Source organism: Equus caballus, chromosome 29 (genome assembly GCF_041296265.1).
Source record: "Equus caballus isolate H_3958 breed thoroughbred chromosome 29, TB-T2T, whole genome shotgun sequence".
Lineage (NCBI taxonomy): Eukaryota > Metazoa > Chordata > Mammalia > Perissodactyla > Equidae > Equus > Equus caballus.
In genome coordinates this window covers 18,878,327-18,892,941 of record NC_091712.1, presented here as the reverse complement: position 1 = coordinate 18,892,941, position 14,615 = coordinate 18,878,327, and the positions used below count along the sequence as shown (strand labels likewise).

The 14,615-nt window shown below is 43.8% G+C and overlaps 1 protein-coding gene and 1 long non-coding RNA gene across 2 annotated transcripts in view; one reads left to right on the top strand and one right to left on the bottom strand.

The window, feature by feature from the left end:
* JCAD (junctional cadherin 5 associated) overlaps positions 1-14,615 on the top strand; it is a 79,580-nt gene that overhangs the window by 13,386 nt on the left and 51,579 nt on the right. The gene's annotated exons all lie outside the window — the stretch shown is intronic.
* On the bottom strand, positions 3,618-5,898 carry LOC138921405 (uncharacterized). Its single transcript, XR_011433961.1, has 2 exons — positions 5,789-5,898; positions 3,618-4,079 (listed from the first exon to the last, which is right to left on the bottom strand). It is a non-coding gene; the product is annotated as an uncharacterized lncRNA (long non-coding RNA).

Here is a 14,615-nt window from a genome sequence, read left to right as displayed (position 1 = left end):
TTTGCAGGAACTCAGAGGAGCAAGGCACCAAGCAACTCTATAAGCAGATGCTCATCATTGACTCAGCAAACGGTCCAGTTTCTTCCTGTTTGTTCTGCAGCTCCAAAGGGTGCCAGCTGTGGGCCTATGTCTGTCTCACACCTCTCCACAGGCAACCTGAATGCACCAACGAGTTCACTGACATGCCAGTTCCAAATTATCCAAACCAATATTGGCGCCCAGACGTGGAAAACAATGGGCTTGTAAGCAACACTAGTATGTAGACCCCAAAAATTTGTCATGGAATGAGTACAGCATTGGGATCTACATGGAAAATCAGGAGACTGTGGGTTTTATCAACATTTAAACCACACCTATCACGAGTGAGATCTTAGTTTTGGCTGAAGGTAGATTCCTCTTATTACTTGGTTGCAGTATCTATGTCGAGAGCACGGCTCTTTCACATCTCAAACTCGGGAAGTATGGTAGATTCGACATCCGGGACCTTGGCATATATGCAAACTCTGAATTCCTTCTATGATATATCCTCTCCATTATTTTCTAATTCATCAAAAATTTCTATTTCCTGGCTAAAATCTATGGTTCACTTAGAACATTTTGCCTTCTTTTCACTTTCAAAATTAGCATACGTAGTTGGCTTTCTTTACAGACCTTTTTCTGCAACAGAACACTTTATTTTTCAATAGCGCCTCACAAGAGTCACTGAGCAGAAAAATGGCAAAACCTAAGTTGAAACGCAGATGCTAAGCCATAAGCTAAGCTCATTCACTTGCTAAATGGCTCACTCTCACCCCCAAACGTTGCTCTATACCGTTCTGCTCTGTGCCTCAGTGGAAGAACAAATTCTTACCTGTCACAGGCACTGGGGGTTGTTCACAAATAGTCAAAACTGGGAGCGTTCAGGCTGCAAATGCCCGGTATCCAATATGCTGGCTCGGCTGCTGCTGTTAATCCTGCCCATGGAAGGAAAATGCTTTTTTCTCGAAGCTTCGAAGCCACTTGCTGTGAGGACTGTGTGACACACAGCGCAGGCCTTGTGCTCTCAGGTGAGGCTTTTGCCCAGGATGTCGTCCACGTGTGCAGGTGTCTCTGAGAGCCTTCAGGAGTTTCTTCCCTCAGGTTCAGTAAGCTAAGGACAACACTTTGGCCCACTGGCGCCTGTTTGCAGGGCCTGGGGTTTGGATGGGGGAGTGAGGGGCGGTTGTGATGGCTTTGACAATTATGGAGCCTCCCAGCTGCTCTGCTTTGCTTGCCACCACAGGCCGGGAGCTGGAGCCATGCAATATGTGTCTTTGGCCCTCCCTGCTGCTATGGTCCTACTTGGATCCCCATGTGCAACAACCCATCGCACACCCCGCTGCCCAGCGTGTTTCCAATCTCCTCTCTTTTTTCTCCTTCCAGAGGATCTGCGTGTGTTGTAGAAAATGTGCTCTTTGATTTTAAGCCTAAGGTGAATTTATGCTAAATAACTTGAATAGAGTTTAAAATATAATTATTGCCGTTGTGAGGAAATTCAAGCAGTTGATAAAGTCATCTTTTCACATTTTTCCACCTTCTTAACTCCTACACCCCTCCAAGAAAATCTGACGTCAGTCACCATGTGTTAGGACCGCCTACTTTATTGTCTCAGCCCTGCTTTTGATAGAACTTCCTTTACGGATAAATTTAAACAGAAATTCCGTGATGCCACTAGAGTCGCATCCAGAATCACATCTATTTTTGAAGTTTTTTCTTCGTTCTGTTTAGCGATCTTTTTATTATGCCAAACAACTGTCAGAAATCATATTGCAGAGCTTCTCAGATGTGCCCGTCAGTCGCCTTTAAGACACCATATTGCTACTCCTCCAGAGTTTTCACGGTTTTATTTAGCCATGAAGATGAAGACAAGCCTACACACCTGCAGTCTGAATAAGTCAGTGGGCCCAAAAGGAGATTGATGAGTGTGGCCCGGGCTGGCTGTGTGAGCCCAGGCCGCTCTGCGTGATCTGAGGCTGTGTCTGCAGCGCCTGCCATTTCTAATCTTGCCGTGGGGTTTGGCTCCCATTCTCTCCCTCGTCCCCATCTTATTTATCAATAGCATGTGAATTAGAGCAGAAGCTAACAAACAGACAATGAGCTGACCATGGCCATCCTTCCGCCTTGTGAGGACAGCCATGTCCCAGAGGCCTGGATGCACCCCCTTCCCTGTGGCATCTAGATTTCTACTTTCTAGGGTCCCACCTGTCCTGGTCTGACAGGACCTTTGACTGAATAGAGAAAGGGACTTAGGAGTAGATAAGGATAAGATCTAGAATGTTTACATTTTTTTCTCTTAACTGCCTCTTCTATTCGCCCCCTCTCACCCCCCTCCCGCACCCAGTGGGTGCCTATCACTGGAGCAAATATTTAACCTAAAAAGTTCCTCAAGCCACCAGCAAGTGAGCAGACAGTGTCCGTGATGAGTTTTGGACCTTGCTGCACTCAGAGTATTTTTAGTGTCATTAGCTTTGGAAACAAAAGAATATACAGAACATCATCAGTCACATTGCTGGGCTGGCAACTTTTGGGGTAGTAGCCCTAAATTAAAGATGACAACACTTAGCAAAATAAGCAGCCATTAGGTGCTTATTAGGAAAATGTCAACAAAGCCTCTGGCTGTTGGTGAAAGTTAACCAGGTTATAAATCATTGACCTTAACTACTAAGATACAGATATTCTTTTGACCATTTCATAAACATAATTGGGGAGAAAACAAACCAGCCATTTTGAATTTATTTTGAAACAACTGTGTTTTCGTGTATTGTGAATATTCATGAGTGAACAGCAGAGTTGACGTGTATGTGTGTCTGTACTTTAAAGACCTCAAAACACAGAAAAGCCTTACTGTTCACTAGACAGCTAACATCTGCTGCTCTATTTCAAGTGATTAACTCATCGGTGATGACTTCTCACCCCTTTGGATAAATCAGAGCGTCACTGGCTACAAGGATGGGGGTAGCCATCCTGCATTCTATGAAACAATTATCCAGTGAACTCTAGATAATTTTATGTATTTCAGAAGGGACTTCCAAAAAGGTTTTCCAACATTTCTGTCCCTAGACAGCCATTAGCAACAACTAAAAAAATATGGAAGAAGCATCTGCATTTCACACCCCTCATCCCTGATGCTCCACGGAGATTCGACAGATGGAAGCACAGCAGTAGCTCTGCAAGTGGTTGCCAAACAGGGCAGCCAGATGAAGCAGGGAGAGAAGAGGTGCTATTCAAGACGCTGAGGGGGATGCTCGTCTCTGAACCCTGCTTTCTCTCAGGTAGCCATTCACTGACACCACTGCTAGATCGAGGCAGTTGGAGCCCGGAGGCCGCCCTCACCACCCATGGAAGAAAGCTGCCTCGTCCATCATTTCACGGATGGGAAACCTTGATGCAGAGAGGGAAAGCGACTCATCAATCCACTCCATGATGGATTGTAAGAGAATTCCAGTCTCTTGTCTCCCAGCCCAGCAATCAGCCTGTCACACCCCAAAGTATCATTTCCATCATAGGATCTAAAAGGGGATTTAAGGACCAAAAACCCTTCAGTCATCAATGGCTTCTTAAATTTTCCCTGAAGAAGAAGAAGAAGAAAACCTTCTCCATTTTGGTTAATGAGCATTATTATTTTATTGAGATATAATTGACATAGAACATTATATTAGTTTCAGATGTACAACATAATGATTCGATATTTGTGTATATTACAAAATGATCACCAAATAAGTCGGGTTAACATCCATCACCATAGATAGTTACAGAATTTTTTTTCTTGTGATGAGAACTGTTAAGCTCTACTTTCTTAGCAACTTTCAAATATGCAAGACAGTGTTACTAACTATAGTCACTGTGCTGCCCATCTCATCCCCAGGACTGACTTGCTGTATAACTGGAAGTTTGTGCCTTCGGACTCCCTTCACCCTTGAGCACTGCTGTCTGTAGATTGCCTTCCTCCTCTGGATAGAGATCAATTGTCTGTGCTGTGTCTTCTTTTCTTCCCATATCAAGTCCTGGAGACCAAATGGACTTCATCCAGCTCCTGCTTTTGGATCACTGTGTTTCTGAACCTTATTATTTTTAAAAGAGAAAGAAACTGAAATTGAATCAGGACGTTTATCTTGCCATCTCCCAAACTGTTTGATTTAGAACCTGAACACTGGGCTGGCAGAGCTCTCCACTTGCTCTGAGTAAATAAATGACCCAGGAGGCCTACAGCTTTGGCTGAGACCAAGAGATTCTGAGAACTGGGGAGTGTTCTGGAATTCTAAGGGTGACCATTTTATCCTGAACTTCCCATGGGGAGAAATACCACCATTTTCTATTCTAATGGTAATGATCTGTCTCTGGGCGTTTGAAGCTGGATCAACTGCTTCCAACTGCCTATTTATAATTTTCACACTCAGTCTACTTTGCTTTTTTCCACCAGATCCACTCTCTCCATCTTCATTAATTTTAAGCAAAAATTTACTAAAGTCTAGTGAGGTTCCAGGGACCATGCTACGTCTTTTTGAATAGGGATGAATAAATAACGTCTCCTACCCCATTTCCCTTCCATTCAGAACCAGCTGAGTCAGACAATTGTATTACTGATAAAGTAACATTGGAGAAAGCGGTCTCAATCTGTTGGCCAAGCGGACCTGCTAATGCCACGCCCCTAAATTAGATATACTTCCACAGCCATCGACGGCGTCACTGCTCAACAACCAGAGGCCACCCCCCCTTGAGAACTGACTGAGAGTGTGTGCTGACTGGTAGATTCCAAGGGAGGAAGGAGGAAGGTGCTGGGCCGAGTGTGTTCGGGTCCTCCTAAACTTGACACTCGGATACCACTTTACTCCCTGCCTGGGGTGGAGTGTGTGAAGGAGCGCACAGCCTGGAGTACGACTCTGTATTACCAATGGGGAATAAAGGCTTCCCTATCATATAGGTGTTCCTAATTGAGAAAATCCAGGATTCCCACCCTAGGCTCTGGACCCCAAGCCTGGGGTTCAATCCCCCTGTACTTATCCTGCTATTCCTCTGATGGGTAATAGCAGGAGTTCTTTAGTTAAGAAATAAAAGTCTACTAAAACTAAGAAATTTACTCTATGCCTTAAAAAGACAGAAATATATCAGCGAACCTTTCAGAAAACTATTTCTCATTTCTTGGGTCAATCTAGTTTCTTTGTTTGTAAGAAGTATATCAAAGTAAAGTTGGACATTCTTAAATAGAACAGGTTAGCTGAGTCATTGGTGATGCTAGAGATTAGGGCTCTTGGCCTAATTTCGAATTGACTGGAGGGCATCTTCAGGGTCAAGCCGTCACTCCCCACTCACATGCACGTTTTCCAACGTATGTCTTTGGTTCTTGAAACTAGTTCTCACTTCTATAGCTCATAACTCATATTGTCCCTTACTTGGGAGGCCTTCCTTGCTCCCACCCTGAGAGGACATTTCATCCCCTTCAAGTAGCTTTTTGTGATTGATTCAAATCATACCCCATGGATTGAAAAGAGTTCAGAGCTACTGGTTGGAAAAAGCCAGGTGGCTATCCTGCCATCTCTTCCTCCAGTGTGTGAGCTATGGGAGCACCGTGGTTAGGAAAGTGAGAGCAGTTTTTATCAGCTGGGACAAAGCACTGGACAACTTTTTTCAATAGTGGGATTGGATTTCCACCCAGGCTAGGTAGTAATCAGTGATCTGGGTTCGTAACACGGCTCTCAGCACGCAGAATTCACTATTGAAAGCCCAAAGCTGCGATAACTGGCGGGGTCCAAACACAGACAGAACTACCTACCTTGGGCCTACTGGCATCATCCTGCAGGCAGGCGAAAGGAAGCGAGCTCTTGACTGGATTGTCTGATGCAGCTCTTTTCAAACTCAGTAGCAGACTCTGCTTTCTGCCCTGTCAGTAAAACGCACCCGTTGGCTTAATTCCCTGCACAACTGACACACTATTTACATTGATTTGTCTGCCAGAGGACCAGCCGTCCTTTGTGGAGGGGAAAAGTTCAATATCTGAAAAGAGGCAGATAATAAACAGAGTTTGTGCCCAGTTGTTTTTCTGGGCAGTTAGTCTTTAGTGTCCTTTGAACATGTTCATTTTTCATTGAGAAAAATCCTTTTTAAGAACACAACGTATTGTTGATTTTTTGGTGACAGTTTAATGTTAAAAAATTCTAGGTTTCCCATTTTTCAAAAGAGTTGGTAGAGATACAGAGTTTTATAAATTTTGTCTAAAAAATTCCGTCTAATTTGCCATGTAATTTCAACTTTTAACATTTCAAAGGAGTTCATTCAAATAAGCAGGCATTCTGGAGAGAGGACTAGGTTGGTGTTATAATTTGGCTAAACAAAACTCTCCCTGATGCCACGGATTCCTGCAGTGTGGATGAGCAGGCCACGCACTTAGAATCCCATGGATTTGGACAACATCACCTTAAATCCATGGGCACTCTTAAGGAAAACAAGTAAACTGAGTCATGAGTGATGCTAGAGATTAGGGCTCTTGGCCTAGTTGCAACATGACCTGAGAGCATCTTCAGGGTCAACTCATCTTTCCCCACTCACACACACAGTTTGCAACATACGTCTTTAGTTCTTGAAACTAGTTCTCACTTGCGTGGATCCTAACTCCTAACTCCTAAGCCCTTCCATCTTCCCATCCCGTGAGGGCATTTCATCCCCTGCACGCAGCCTTTTGTGACAGCACAGCTCTCACTGGCTTCTGTCTTCTCAGAGCTTCTGCAAAACCTGTGTCCTATATTACAACTCATCTACATGAGTTAGCACATCTCTCTCTAACTTCATGGTGAATTTATTGAAAGCAAGAACCGTGACTTTTATTCATTAGAATTTCAAAAATTCGCTTCAGAATTTTTGAGCTAAAAGCAATCTTACAGTAAAGACTAACGGACACACGTAGAAATACTATTGAAATGTAAAGACCATTACAAGACACATAAAAATAGTGGTGAATAAAGCAGACTGTCCACACAGAATAGGGCTGCAATACGTGCTCATTTTACAGTGCGTCATTTTGTTTAAGTCTCGCTTTTTCCCCGATTTCACAATCTGAGGGAATCTCTTTCACACCAACTATATAGGTCAGACCAAAAAGACAATCAAATTACTCCTGTGAAATAGTGAAAACGTAAAAAATGAACTTGAGTTCATAAAGAAACCAAAAGATTAAAACACAAAAGCTTCCGTAACTGGAAGAAGAGCCCCCAGTGAGGAGCGGAAGGCCCGCTGGTGCTCCCGGGTCAGGATTCTGACATCCCGCTAGTTCTGGAGTCAGCGCTGTTACTTTAGTTTTGTCAGGGGAGCAGATGAGGGCAAACCAATCTGACAACTGTATGAGAGGAGAAAACGCAGTGACCACGGATGGGGGGCTGTGATGATTTCCGGAGTGCAAATAATTGCTATACTCTACATGAAGTTAACTTACTCTCCCACTTCCAAATAGTAGATGTTGTCAGATTCTTTGAAACTTTGCCCACCTGTGTGTTTTCTTTCTTGTGGTTTAAATGCCCATGTTTCTGTTCTGATTCATGACTGACTTGTGTGAGGGCTGATGGACGTTCCGTTTCACTCCCGTGTGAAGTTGAGTAATTTACAGGTTTGACGGCTTAGTAAACAAGCGTTTAAGGTTTAACTATTAAATTAAAGCACTCCCAGCGGTCTGTAGACCCTGTACTCTGGAGAATACAAAGAATTCTGCTGTTTCTATCAAGTAGAGCAACACACCCCTAGATATATTTTTCTTGAAAACTGTGGTCGCGTAAAATGTAGTTTAAAAATCTTTTATGAAATCATTTAGTAGATCTCCATGAATATACACATTCAGAAGCTCTGATATGAGTGACTATAGAAATAGTCCTCTAGAAATGACTGCTTAGCGTTCGATGGACCTGGCCGAAAGGCGCTGGAGACAAAACTGGATTTCCAGCACCTGCTCTGGCTCTAAACTGTTGTCTGACCTTGGACAAGTCATTTTCTCTATCTGTAATGACTTCTAAGGCTTTCCACAGTTCTAGAGAACTCCATTTTTGTAGAATAGGAGATTACTTTGTCCTCCATTCTGTGGTTAATGTTGGAGACAAAATGTTTCTACAAATGAGGATAGAAAACCATGCATATCTAGAAAACCCTGGAAATTGCATTATTTGGTCTGGAATCAACAGCATCATTTAAAATATATTTTGAATTAGGTACCATAGCATTTGATCAGAGAAGCACTTTTTTTCCTGCAGTTTGTGACATTCATTAATAATGAGTTGTCCTAGTCTTCCCATGGCAAAATTTTTACAGAAGAGCCCATATGCTAAGGTATTAGAATAAGTGAGAGCTTTGCTTAGCACTACCTGAGAACTCACTCTATTTTTCATCCTCCAGGAAGCTGGATTTGACAGCTAATGGATCTGTCTTGTTCTAAAACTACCATCTGTTCCAAGGCACTTTTTAAGGTTTCTATTATCACCATTATGTGTGAGATGTATAAATATATATTCATAATTATTCATTTCTAAGAAAAAGGTGAAAACACAATTACACTTAGACTTCAAAGATATTTAAACAAATGCAGCTAAATTTAAAGTGCAGCAAATAAAGAAATTTGATATACCTGCTGACCCTCTAGTTATACACACATTTGATATCTCTAAAAACTGAAGGAATGTCTTATTGCAACGGAATGACAGGCACTGCTGGAAGTGATAGTACCACACTCAGCTTCCAAACAAGTATTGACCAATGGCAGGGGCTTCTCCGCAGCAGATGTGTGTGCTCTCCTCAGTGGTGTGTCTCAGCCACACTGGTTTCTTTTCTAGTCAGAGGGATGCTGGTACCACTGTGGTACCTGCTGGCATTTGAATTCCAGGTTCTGATTCACCTCTGTGCCTTAACTAAGCCCACTTGTTGGTTCAGTCCTTTCTTCAATTCTGTGATCCAGTTAAGCTTCCTTATATGACCAAGCTGGTTCAAACTGGGTTTTTGTCATTTTAACCAAAAAATTTCCTGACTGATATGTAAAATATCAAAATATAGTGGCCTTTTTTTCTAGTCCTTTCTTCTGCATTCTCTAGCTAATTTGGTAAACTTGCCCAAGGTTGAGTTAACTAGCTGCTGATAATGTCTTATTTCTCCCAGGTAACATAGGTCCCCCTTAAACTTGACCTCAGAAAGCATTTGCCTCCTTCTGGGGAACCATGGGTGGTCAGCAGAAAGGGGAGTTTGGCTGGGGTCAAGGTTTGTTCCCCTGTTCTTCAGCGAATTTGGAATAAGAACAATATCTGGAACAAATCTAAAGTAGGACTGCCCTGATGACAAGAGAATTTGTTTTCCTCTTTCTGTAAGCTGAGAACAAGTCTTTCTTGGTCTCACACGGAAGAGGAGTTTTAGGAACCAACTGGGCAGCAAGGATTATGGACAAGAAGATGCAAGTTGAGTCATAAGGAGGCAGTTAAAGGAGAGGATGCACGGTATGCAGGCCTGTGGGATAAGGCTGGGGGATTGCAGCTGGAATTGGAATTGAAGGGGGCCCCGGAGGGTGATGATGACGAGGAGCATTCCAGAGGAGTCGATGGGCTGCAGAAAGGCCGAGAGGGGGAGCGGGCCCAGCACGGTAATTGCAGAGCGGTCAGAGGTGCGGCGATCCTACCGAGTGGGGGGTGGGTTGATAATCCATGAAGCGTGTGATCAGCAACTTTAATGTAGGAAGCATGTGATGCAGGACTGGAATTTGACAGAGGCTTTATCACAGGTTTGCAAACAGGAGTGGGGTGATCCAAATGAGATTTATGTCAGATTGTTCTCCAGGTTCTGCGTAGGAAATCTGAGGGAGCACAGGAAAGCCAATGGCAGAGCCCCAGATGGGACACTGTTGCCAAAATTGTGGGAATATATTGGAAGGGATAGGTTGAAAGGACACAAAGGCAGGAGCCAGTGATGACTTACTGCTGGGGAAGGAGCGAAGGGGAGGGAGGGACTGAAGTCACCAAAGCTGTGAGCCCCAGGAACTGACAGCAGAGCACCATCAAGGCAGCTATTTGAAGGCGGGAAGGAAGGAAGAGGGAGAAAGAAAGCAACAAGGAATCTTTCAGAAGAAAGACACAAACGACGCTTTGAAACTTAGTAGTTCTTCTAAGCTGACAATTCCAAAGAAAGAGAAGAATTCCTTTTCACTCAATGACTATTAGATCAAACCACGGGACAGTGAGAGAATTAATGCCATCTGGATTTACTCTAGGAACATCTAAACTCCTCCATTCAGGTAACTCCCTAAGGAAACCCTCTTCAAGACTTTTCTCTGCCAAGAGATTTATATGGATATTCTTTTTCATTCTTGTTCTCTCCTTGGGAGGGAGGAGTTGTTTGAAAAATTAAATAAATGACGAATAATGATTAGGAGTAATTGTGCAAGTAAGACCTGAGCTAAATTCTTTTTATAACTTACTCTCATAACGCACAGAAACTGTTCTAAGTTTTAAGCAGAGGATTTGCAGTTCTAGTGTCTGTTTTCATAAGTGCAGAGTTAGATAAGAACGTATTAGACCCATCAACCATAGGTCCCATGCATATCCCAACTCCAGAAAAATATCTTGCCCTCTGTCCTCTAGTATCTGAATAGGAGCAGCCCTGTTGTGTATCATGCGACCCAGACCCCCAGCCACAGCTGATTGGAGCCTGATGAATGAGATGACACAAGGTCACCCAATCCATGGCCACAAATCCACGAAGAAGTTTGGCAACAAAGCTTTGCCCAGAGATAATGGGATTAATTAGACTAGTCAGATTCCTTCTCTGGGAAATTTTGCTCCTTGGAAACTCAAAAGCCCATCTAGAACAGAAATATCTCCATCACTCTAAGTTTCAATTGTCCCTTTCTGTATTCTGTTGCCAGCTAGCCAGAAGCTCCTATAATTACCAGTCTTCTTGACCCACTAACAAAGTAAGTCAGATCCCTAGACCAGCGTCACCAGCAGAGGTGAGTTTCATTGGTGTTGACTGGAATAGCCTCAGCAGAGTCTGACAGCTGGAGTCCAGGCCAGATTTGTGGAGCCCTTACCTCCATCTCGATAGCATCAAATAAAGCTTCCTGCTCCAAGGGCACGAGAGAAGATGACTACGACATCTGACCACCTGTTACTAAGGTGTATGCAAGAACACTGGCCACACCCCTTCTCTCCTGCACGTTGCCAGCCTTAGTCCCTACATCAGGGGCACCATTATCCTAAGAGTCCTCGGGGAGAAGTGTCTGCCACAGCTCTGACGTCTCTAGTCCTAAAGAGGAACGCACTACTGTCCCATGGCCTATCCATGCAGCGGTCTGCTGCCATCAGCCAATCAGCAGAGAAGCGACTTCTCTGATGGATCCTTCCAGATCCAGCTCTTTCCAATTATCACAGGTACAGTTAACTGCTCTTGCTGCTGGGTCAGAGCAATCAGCTTTTCCCTCAAAAGCAGCAAGCCCTGCAATGGTCACCTTTGTCTAGTCTTTCCTTCATTAGAGCATGTATTTCATCCATCTTCACAGGCTTGATGAGTGAATTGCCCGGTTTGCACTGAATGGCAGGTCTCTGATGCTACCGCATTAAAAAAAGAAGAAAGAAGAAACCCTTCATCCGGCCCACTGGGAGTGCGAAGTGCCCTTCCTGATGCTGATATTTGCCTTTCTCCAGTCGCAATCAGCCTCTGCATGCTGTGTGGTTGTGACAAGTACAAGGTGGAATCCCTGCAGAGCAGCTCCGAGATATGTCAGGAAACAGGCTTCACACACACCCTGCCTGGTTGACTAGAGCGAGCTACTGAAATTTCAAAGGAAAAGCCAGACCAGTCTGTAGCGACTAAATCACTAAGCAAATCAAAACCACAGAGAGGTACCACTTCATGCCCATTAGGATGGCAATCACAACAAAGAAAATTGACAGTAACAAGTGTTGCCAAGGATGTGGAGAAATTAGAACCCTGCTTTATCGCTGGTGGGAACGTCAAATGGTGCAGCCAATGTGGAAAATAGTCTGGCGGTTCCTCAAAAAGTTAAACATAGAGTTGCCATATGATCTGAAATTTCACTCATAGGTATATACTCAAAAGAATTGAAAGCAGGGACTCGAACAGATATTTCTGTGCCAATGTTCATAGCAGCATTATTCATAACCACCAAAAGGTGGAAACAACACAAGTGTCTGTCGATAGACAAACGGATAAACAAAATATGGTATATACACATCAAGAATATTATTCAGCCTTAAAAAGGAAGGACATTCTGATACATGGTGCAACGCGCATGAACCTCAAAAACGTTATGCTGAGTGAAATAAGCCAGGCACGAAATGAGAAATATTATAGGAGTCCACTTCTGTGAGGTCCCTAGAATAGATGAATTTATAGACAGAAAATAGAATAGAGGTTACAGGGGCCGACAGGAGGGCACAGTATGAGGAGTTATTGTTTAAAGGTACAGAGCTTCTCTTAGAGGAGATGGAGAAGTTCTGGAGATGGATAGGAAATTTGTGGTGGCAGCAGCGCAGTTTGATATAGCATCTTCTGCCCAAGGTTTGTAAACGAAGTCCACACCCTGTGCGTCCCCGTGCCACAGAGAAGACTGGAAGCTCTGACTCTGAGAGGCGGGTTTCATCGGACCACTCCGGCTGGCTTGCAGCAGCATTGTTAATACTCTCTGCAAGTCTAGACGTCTTCTTGTATTTTTCCAAGTTCAATCAAATACACGTCCTTTCTCTGCCTGCCATTCTGGGCAGGTGAATTCTGCTGGGGAGTGTGCCTTCCCTGCTCCCAGAGAAACCCATCTGAAATGAATAAAACACGGACCTGAGCAATTCAGTCTTCGCAGCTGGTCCTTACCAGCTCATAGTATGTCTCTTGTTTCCTCCTACCCTTGACAAGCATGATGGCTTTGCTCTCACGCTGACTTTTATTCCTGTGAAGTTGAGGATAACAAGCCATCTATCGGCCTCATCACACCAGAGTTTAATTTAGACTCTGGTGATTAGCGATGCCATGGTACCCAAAACCACATGTGCAGCCGTACTTTGTCTTAACTGCACACTAACAGCGCTTCACAATTTCACCACAAAATTAGAAAAGAGGGAACCTGACAGCACTGGGATGCCATCCCTTGCTGAAAGGGCAAGCCCTGTTTCTACATCTGGCTGAGTGAGACCCACAGTCTTGGAGGACCACGACTTTGAAACTCAGCTCCAGCTGTGGTTTCTTCAATCAACAAACACTTGTATAGTGTAACTACTTTGATAAAATAAAAACATTGGCTTTCTAACTCTTGAAAGAAATCTGTCAGATTCCTGGGTAGGGACCAAATGCTCAGAAAATTCCTGTTTGAACCATATTTATAAATCAGAAGTGAAAACATGTATGCCCCAGGAAGCATCAGGCTAACCCCGTTTGTCATCTCAGTTGAGAAGATTCAGAACAAACGACAGCACTTGGAAAGAAATGTTATAATATAGCGAGGATACAGTAGAAGCAGGCTACGGGAAACACAGACACAGGCATGACAGCTCCTTGCTTTTTACCCAAATTCTTCCAAAGGACTTCTTCCCCCTTTAGCAGATCTTAGTCAAACAAAAACAAACGGCCCTGATTTTGAATGCATTTTGCCCCTTCCTACTCAGTTTTGATTTTTCCACTGTGCTGCTCCATCATCCGATGGCGTGATTCTGACAGGTTGGCGTCTGCTGGTGTTTGGCATTTCTGATGTAACACTGGCTTCATTTTATGCAAGAATTTTTATCGAGAATGAATGTCAGTTCCTAGGGTGGGTTAAGGGTACAGTTTCACCTCAAAATCCAACAAAGTTGGAGCACACCTTGGACACTCTATCTCTGTAGCTGGTCATTGGCCCTCTCATTACGTAGGAATCATCCAGGGTCATTGGTGCTGACAGAAATGTTAAGCCAATTAGACCATTCCGTGTAGTTGGAATAAAGCTGAAGAAAATGTCACCAGACTAATAGATTTAATGAGAAGAGCATGCTGTTCCTAAAGAATCCTACTAAAACCATATTGAAAGCAACCTGTAATGGAGTCCGTTATGTGAGCTTTTTCACGGTAGCAAGGATTGGGGGAGCGAAGTATGATTGCACTGTATCCACCATTACCAAAACACATTTGCTCCCCTCAGGGGTTAGGACAACTCAGACGCATTCCATTCTGGATTCCAAGGCCTTTGCCCCACGAGAGAATAAGATGGTTCCCAGAAACCTACACAGATTTCCTATTTGTGTAGTCAGCATTTAAAGAAAATACTTAAAGCTTGTAAAAACTAGTGAGATGTGGGAAATGGACAGGAGAGCATCTGCCTTCTAATCATCAGCAGCTCTTGCTTCTTAGGTGGGAACGCACCATGTGTTGGGATGTGATGGATACCATAAGGCAGTGGTGGCTGTGCCGCAGGGACACAGCTCTATGATCTTCCTCCGCCACAACCCGGCTCCGAGGACTGTGGTCGTGATTTCTATACCTGTTTTGGATTTTCCTTCTATGCAGGGAATCCCTGGCAGCTGGCAGTGAGCCAGGGCAGATCCTCTTGCCTTTCTGGAAATCGTTGTTGCTGTGTGTTTGGGTGGATGTAGAGCTGTGCATGT